Genomic DNA, 8,035 nt, shown 5'->3' with positions numbered 1-8,035 from the left:
GAGGGCATTAGCACCACTTCTCAAATGACGTAAACATACATGCATAAATCAGGCTGGTTTATACCCCAAGACTTGAGTAACGTTCGCACAGTTACGTGGTAATGCCTCAATTTCTTTATTATTAACTTACCAACAGTACGCTGAGAGAAAGTTTGGGTCATCTGACTAAAAAATCAGTACACAATTGAGCTAATTCAACTGTGAAAATCTATCTTACACAACTGAGCTAATTTAACTCATCATATGACTCAGTTTTCCGAGATAAATTAGCTCTGTTGTATAACTCAGATTTCTGAGTCAGTTGAACCAAACTCTTCTCTCAGTGCATGTTCTTCACCGTGCTGACTTATAAGTGAAAATCTGTCAAACTTTCAAAGACTGTATACCTAAAGTATTGCAAACCATTAAAGTCAAGTCTTTAACCAGGACAACCGGAAGAATAACTTGTCAAGGTCGTTTTTTTCTTAATGTCTTTGTATGAATGAAATAATCCTGATTACGGCATCAAACTCAAATCACATTAACGAACAAATAGAGATGTGAATAAACGAAACACTGAGTCAAATATATGATGGAAATGCGCACTATTTGTCCAATCATGTGCGGCTGAGTTCCATTTGTCACATATAGACACCAGACAGGTTTAACTGACTTTTTTCTCTCTCCCAGCTATGTGTCCATTCAGAAATGAACTATACCTCGTGGTTTAATGACATACCCAAATATTTGGTTAAAACTTACTTTCCTTTAGCCTTCATTCTTATTTTGTTTTTCAGTCGCATTCAAAATTACAACCATTGACAGTGAAACTGTATCCGTACACCAACAACAGCCTATTAATCATAAAAGCGAGTCAATGCTAATAAATAAAAGGGTTCCACAAATAAACTGTATACTAAAACATAATTATACCGAAGTTCTGTGTTTTTTGTTAAAGGGATGCTGAGAACGGAGGTCACGAGATTGTCATGGTGATAATTACAGCAGCCAATCATATCTCATCAGAAGTGGATGATTTCGCTAGATATGGGCGGCATTTTTACGGTTCATATGAGTTTCAATAACTGGCGCTGCTTGAATTTTACAAAATCTTCCGCGTTTATTTTGTTTCTTTACGGAGCATGCCGAGTTCAAACAAACTGCCGTGAAACAGCAAGTCGCTCCGCTCTCCACTTTGGTTTCCCTGATGGATTTTCCAGCCTCATCGTCTGCGAGATTGGGAATCTTGGAAGCCTCCTCGTCCCTTTGCCACCAATCTTTTCTTCACGTTTCACGATTACACTTTTCCGAGGTCCACTGAAATGATGTGTTTTGATATGGATTTGATTCTAACATCCTTTGATCTTGGCTCTTTTTTCTCCGCTGCCGCCTGAATGTGCTTCAGCAAAGAAATTATATGATATTACCTTTTCATGGGGATATGTAGTTTTAATAGCTTCTGCGTCTACTAATTTTTATTTAATGTTTCGCTGATACCTATATGGGTACTTTATTTCAGACAGGAGGTCGAGTTCTACAACAGCTGTTATAGTCTGTCCGGCAAGTTTTGGATCCTACTCATATGCCAGAATAATAATATTCCATCGACTGAGGGTAGGGTATGCTTCTTAAAGAGGACCACGCCCTCCCCCCCCCCTCCCCCGTCGCTCATATGCAACAGATACATGTTAGTGTTTAAAATTCTGCAGTACATTGATGTGGAGATCAAATAAGACTTCTTAAGTTGAGGATCAACATAGTGTTTTCAATTTTTGTCAGAATTTTTTGCGAATGAATTTGATGGCGAAAAACATGTGTGTTTGCAACTTGATGACTTGATTGGTCTACATAAAGATTGTTGAACCTGTCGTGAAATTTATACATCACTAATATATTGATCTTATTTACTTATCATATCGTATATATATCGATATACGGCCGTAAACACCAACGCAACAAAATAGCCAAACCATAAGTACCAAAAACGTCTTATGTTAGCTTATTAAAAAGTATCGATTTGGAAGAATTTTCTTTGTGACCTCTGTAAATTGTTGGAAATCATCCACACAGCTGAGGAGCTTTCTACAATCTAATTCCGTAAAATATATGTTATTTGCAAACGACTTACAATTCTGCATGTATTCAAAACATGTTTCAGGATTTGACCATTTTTTACTATCTTCTGCATGGCCTCGGGTATTCTTCCATAATTGTTTATTAACGTATTACAGAATAATCTAAAAGAAACACTTATCCGGTAATTTCGTTCATGCTGGACTTAATTGTACACTTAACAGCTACGTATACATAGGTTTAGCAGTTCTGCTGAGAAAAATATGTCTTTTTTTAGCCTGTACATTACGAATTCGCAACCGTTATAAACTAGATGCAGCTGATCGTAAAATTCATTCTAAAACCCAATTTAATGATTGTCAGTAAGTTTGTTCATTGTCTTTTTCGATGTATCTACTAAATGTCATATACAAAAGGAGTTGGACAAACAACGCTCCTGCCATTCTTGATCATCTCAACCTCAGAGACAGTTGCTTGTTCGCTGCTTTCAACAATATTTCACGGTGGTGTGTTCATGTAGAAGGCCGGTCCTAATGCAAAACAACAACAGGTAGGTCTGCGTCTCTCATTATGTTTATAAATGTTATTTTATACTTCGTGAAAATGTGATGAACTTTTTAATTAGCGGTGAACGAAAAACAAGTACACTGCGTGAATCCAACTCGACATGGTCGACGCCTCATGAAAAACACGAAAAGAAACTGGCTCCTCAAGACAAAATAATAGTCCATCAGTTTTATTTTCTTTACAAGTAGGAGTATTTAAAAACATTCCAAAATCTTAAATTTAGCCTAAACAGAATTCAATGTCTTGAAGAAAAGTCTTGGCAGAAATGTATATCTCAGTCAGGGAACAGTTCAAGATGATTTTGTTCGACACAACTAAGTTTTGTCTTAAGAAAGAAAAACATTTAGACCTACATAAAAAAACATTATCCTACAAAATAAGGTTTTGTCTTACAAAAGAAAGCAATAGACTTTTTAACAACAAAAGAAAAAGTTTTGTCCTAGGAAAGACATACAAATTTTATCCTACAATTAAAAGAAATACAAATTTTGTCATAAACACAACTTTACCATACATACAATAATTGTAAATAAAAGTTCTGTAAATTACTTCCCTCGCCTTAACCAACACTCACCATTTTAATCTCCAGTAGATAACATCATTGTACGAAATTATAGCTCAAATTGGCCATATTTACAGAGAATATCTCCTTATACGGGTCTTTATGAAGACAACACATGGTTGCAAGGCCTACTTTTTGTTTATATTCATATATTATCACCTTCGTCAGATTGTTGAAAGACAAAATAAAATCTTTAGTTCGAAAAAGGTTTGTTAGCACATGCAGTGTGTACGATTACTCTTTTTAGATGAAACTTCCTCTTTATACAAATATATAGTCTATTCCAGGTGTGTAGATGCACCCATAAACAGGCTTACCTTTCGCGACAACGCCAATTATCATAAAACTCAATTTCTTTTGTTTGTATGGTTTGTTTCGCTTGTATGACAAGAATATTGCACTCAAATGAAGAAGTGGTGATAATGGATTAAGAACACCACCACACATTGCAGGTAGAGCATAAACTCCTGAACGGTATTAGTAATGTCGTCAAATTTGAACTCTTGGGGTAAAATTACATCATTTATTACAGTCGCCCTCCAGACAATACCACGATATAGCACCGAGTGTTAAATGCAAAATGTCACGGAGTACTAGTTTACGAGTTCAATATTTGATTCGGATATCTTGTCTATTGAAAATCGAATATGTCTTGCCTGCGTCATTGAAAACTGATGTCTGCTTTTGTGTTACACATTACCAGTTTCACTTCCGAATTATATAATTATTTCTTACACATTCCTTTGTGAACTTGCGTTTTAGTTTGTTTTAGAAATGGATCTTGTGGTTATCGAACACCATTTCGTGCATGGTGTATGTGCGCCTTGATTCTGAAGCTAACCCGTTTTATACACAATTTTCCTGTTAAAACTGTTCAAAAAGGTGAGGTGAAGCAAACTGATTTTATACATTCTGAAATAAGAATTTCAGTAAACATAGTTTAATAATGTAGATTCAAATACTGATAGAGCTATATATCCGTCATTTTTTCGTTCCTTTCAGAAATCTGAGAACATAACAACTAGAAATAAACGACTTGCAAAGATGCCCGAATCTGATTTTTATGTTGGGTAATTCAGTGCAAAAAATTACTTGTTTCTGATATGAAAGTACGATCAAGGCACTAAGAGCATGCTACTTGCATGTGAGGCATTTAGCATTATTAAATGATGAGGCAGAAAATCAGTAGGTGGACCATGTAACAGCCAAGCGTATCCCCATCTGTCAGCTTGCCATCCTGCAGGTCGTCTTGACTGAAAAGCCAATGATTCTGCTACATACTGTTTGTACTTAGGAGATGGAAAATGATTTTAGTCCTCACCAACGTTCTTTGCCGCAGAAAAAATGTCTACGAAGTCAGCCAGAGCCCTTTTCTTCACAAAGAAAACTTGTGGAGTCATCCTGTGACATATATTGCCGTTTACATGTCAGATCGATGTAGCTAACCGATGCGTTGGACAAAAAACCCTGCTATACATACGTTTAATCAGTCAGTGATATTCGACACAAAATGCTGCAAAAACAATACAATGTATTTGAGAAGATTGTTTAATTGAGCTACGTATTCGTGTAGTAATGCTTACATAAAGTATATTAAAAAAAACAAAAAAACAAAAACAAAAAAGAAACACGTTACACAAGTCGAAAATTACGATCTAAGACACAGATGTCGTTATTTATAATGCATGGCCTCGAAAAATTTCAAGAGTTCCATATTTAACTGACATTGCCCTATATTGTTCTTCATAAATTTTCTGCCAAACTTTTGGTCTAGATTTTGACACAAACAATATTCTTGCAACATATTGCAAAGTACATTTAATAAATCTACAATTACGTTGCACAAAAATGTTGCACAAAATGGTGCGAAAGAAAAGCGTCAGCATAACACAAAATGCGATGTACCATGGCAACTGTACGTCTCTAACACATTTGCTTTGTGAAAGAATCGCCGGATCGATAAAAATTGTCCTTAGTCTTGGGCTACTGGCCACAGCATAGGACCACAAATTTTTGTATGATTGTTTGAATGTCAATGTTAATATTGTTAACTGCATAAAACTGACTGCTATCGTATCAGTGAAAAATTCTTCAGCATTTCTTAATTGCGTACTTATCCTTGCGGAATAAAAGTGAAATACATGTAGTGCTACGAGCGTGAAATCTGCATGAAAACATGTCACAGATAAACAACGTCTTAGTGATTTTTGCCCGTGAAATGTTTTATCAAGTACAAAGAAGTGTTCTTTAAGATCCCAGAAGTTGTCAAGAAATGCCATAACTTGTCGACCAAAAGGCGACAGAGAACCCTTGTGTTGGAACACACTGTGCATCTGTGGAGAGTATGGCGTCGAAGCGATTTATGTTTGGTCATATTCCTTTAGACAGTAAAGTGGGCAGAACTGAAAACATGTAGATTTTCGGCCAACACGCCACCACTTTTAACATTTCAACCTTAAACAAGTAGCGCAAACAAAGCTCCACTCCAGGACATAGGTGTACATTGTCTGTGCGGTCTGTCGAGGAGGTAAACATACTTACTGGCGTAGTAGGCACACGGTGCTTCGTGACAGCCGCTGACATAGATAGCTTTTGATCTAGGCGGATTTAGCGGACTTACCTGGAGGAGACCTGTCCAGCCCCGATGACTAACTCGATCAGGAACTCACTAACCCACGACATTGGGGACAGGAGAACAAAGGAGGGTAGACATGGCGTGCAGCTGCTTTTTAGAAAAACACAGACATATTAACGGAACTACGGATTTTGTCCGTTATGTGTCGAAAAGCTTGAAATATTCAAAGGGAGTCAACATTTTGATTATGTAATTTTAAAACGTTAATAAGATTATGTAATCTATAGCTTTTTGATATCATATGGTTTAACATTTGGCTTCTAATAAAAGAATGTTTTCCTTTATAAGACACATTCTGACCATCATGGTTTGATTCACGAAGAAGAACTATGTGTAAACTGGTCATTTCAGATTTGGTATCTAAGTAAAAACCAAGTGTATGTTTGATGCCGGACCTATGTATATGGTTGCAGAAAGATACATAAGAAAGACAGTTATTGTCTTGAAAAATGGTATCAAAGAGTTGTTTGCTTTCTTCTTTATGTGGCTGTTAATATTGCTTCGATTATTCCGTTACGCTGATGTCCAATACCTCAATAGCGTTATGTCCATGCTACCTACTGGAAGGAAGGTCTAGTTTGTAATGGTACTTACTGGAGGGTCTAGTTTGTAATGCTACTTACTGGAAGGTCTAGTTTGTAATGCTATTATCACACTGTCATCGCAGCACTGCCTTTACTCTTCATTCTGTATACTCTAGAGTGCTAAAGACACACGACACGACACCAGTGTGCTGACGGCGGACTGGCCACTCTGCGTCTCAAAGAGGAACCTAACTTGCTAATTTAAATCTGTGAATAAACTCACAAGTAATTTTTCACTTCAAATGGTCTATGATAACAAGAGATAGCTTCTTCAAATGTATATATACTTTGCAGAAAGCTAATTCAAAAGTACTTTGTCCATATAGGTGAAAATAAATCAGAAAAGGTGGTCACTTCTCGTTACACGATCGATATGGCGCATGGCGTCCACCATAGTTGGCTACAATAAATTGTGTGACAAAATACTTTCTAACGAAATGAGGATATCTTTAGATAACGTTTTCAGGTGGTTTGCCTAGTGAAGCTTACTTCTGAGATAAAGAATATTTCAGCACAGGCCTTGCTGGAATTTCGCATTTAATTTTTACAAAGCTTAAAGTTCAATTTTATAGGCTATAATACGCAGTAATGTTGAATGTACACGTCTTTCTGCTTCATGTGATTATCTGTCAATTATCACACTATGGCCATTACTCTGGTTTTTCTTTAAGGATATTTTCCTACATGAATCGGGATTCTGCTGAGAACAAGCACCCTTTTGAAATATGTGAGTTTAGCATAAATTTTATCAGAATAAACGTACGAAATAGGTCTTTATTTCTGCATAAACCAGGATTTTCCTGGTGGACTAAACATGCGGTTGGCCTGCTCCATTTTCATTGTTTTCATATATGAATGTTAAATATGAAGACACTACAGTATTTTGAGTAATTCTACACCAGTGACGTCTAATGGATTCCAATTAACATTGGTGCCATTTCTCTTTACATATTTATGTTTAAGTCAAGGTGATAGTTGGCGTGTAAATAGCTTCTGTTTATGCATTATTTATAAACAGTAAGAATTCAACTATAATTGTGGTATACTGGCAAGTGGCCGGAATTCACTTGTGACCAATTGCCAACTACCACAGTATCTGGTTTTATTTATTATATTGTAGTCTTTTATATAGTTTTAGATCCAATTGCAATGACTTTCATGAGAGAGTGGGATCATTATTATAATATTTAGTACTTGTTTTTACATAATTTAGTCATGTGTGACTTTAGTTAACGAATCGGGTCATACCAAAGACTTTAACAATGTTACTTGTTGCTACCTAGCTTGGCGCTCAGCACTGAGAGGTAAAAGCAAGGAAAAAGAACTGGTTGGCCAGGTTTCAGTATAATGTGACTTGGTGACGTGTCATGTCTGGTATCTTCGGCATGATACTCCAATGGTGCCAGCACCTTGATGGCATGGACACATTATATGTGCACACACCTAATAACTCCTCGTCGCCATATGACTGAAAAATTAAGTACCAGATAAAACCCCAAGCACACCTGCACACACGCATACATACGTAGATACATACATACATACAAACATGTAGACACATTCTAGTTGACGGCATAAATTGTGATTTGAAGTTTTCGAAATGACATACTCAAGATACCAACACTCCTTTATGCA

Source organism: Liolophura sinensis, chromosome 6, assembly GCF_032854445.1.
Source record: "Liolophura sinensis isolate JHLJ2023 chromosome 6, CUHK_Ljap_v2, whole genome shotgun sequence".
NCBI classification, from domain to species: Eukaryota; Metazoa; Mollusca; class Polyplacophora; order Chitonida; family Chitonidae; genus Liolophura; species Liolophura sinensis.
The sequence above is the reverse complement of the archived record's forward strand: the minus strand, read 5'-3'. Positions refer to the sequence as shown.